The following is a 753-nucleotide window of genomic DNA, read 5'->3' as shown; positions in this document are numbered from 1 at the left end:
TTCAGTCAACTATGAAGGTAACTGACTCCATCAACCCATGGGTCTCGATTAGCACCAGCACTGGGGTTACTACATTTAAGGGCAGGGTTACAGGGAGATATTGTAGGGAAAAACATAAATCTATTAGGAACTTCTCTAAATCCATCAGGATATTATCAAATCCTCCTCTCTAGTAATACCAAGATTTTGTTCTTTCAAAAAGAGTTGGAAAAGATGGAACTAATAATGTAGAAAACATTCCTAAAATGAGGCCAAAAAGTAGATGAGTCTGGAAATTTATCAGACTTCTATGTGCAGGGGCCCCCCTGGGCCTTGTGGGGACGACAGGTGCCTCTTGCTGCTATCAGAGACAGGGACTAACAGCACATGAGGCCTGGTCTCTAAACATGAAAATGAACAGGCATAAAGCAAAATAAAAACCAAAGAATCAAAATAGAAATAGAGAGAAATTTGAGGGCAGAAGGCTAGACCCTAAGCTGAGCCTGGGCTGACCGGGCCACACAAGCACTCCCTGCCCAGACATGAGCACAAGGCCAGGTGGGGTCTGAGTCCCTGTGATCACAGGCCCTGCTGGGACAGGTGCTCCTGAAGGACAAGGACAAAGGAGCAGAGAGATGACCCCTGAGGAGTGACCACGTCAAAGCCCACAATGCACTGAGCACTGACTGGACACAGGCCTCATCCCCCTCAGCTCCTCACAGCCTCTCCTGTCCCCACCTGCAGACTCAGCACAGCAAACACGTGATTGTGAAA

The sequence above is a fragment of the Talpa occidentalis genome, unplaced genomic scaffold (genome assembly GCF_014898055.3).
Source record: "Talpa occidentalis isolate TD23 unplaced genomic scaffold, MPIMG_talOcc4v2.1 talOcc4.2, whole genome shotgun sequence".
NCBI lineage: Eukaryota > Metazoa > Chordata > Mammalia > Eulipotyphla > Talpidae > Talpa > Talpa occidentalis.
The sequence above is the reverse complement of the archived record's forward strand: the minus strand, read 5'-3'. Positions refer to the sequence as shown.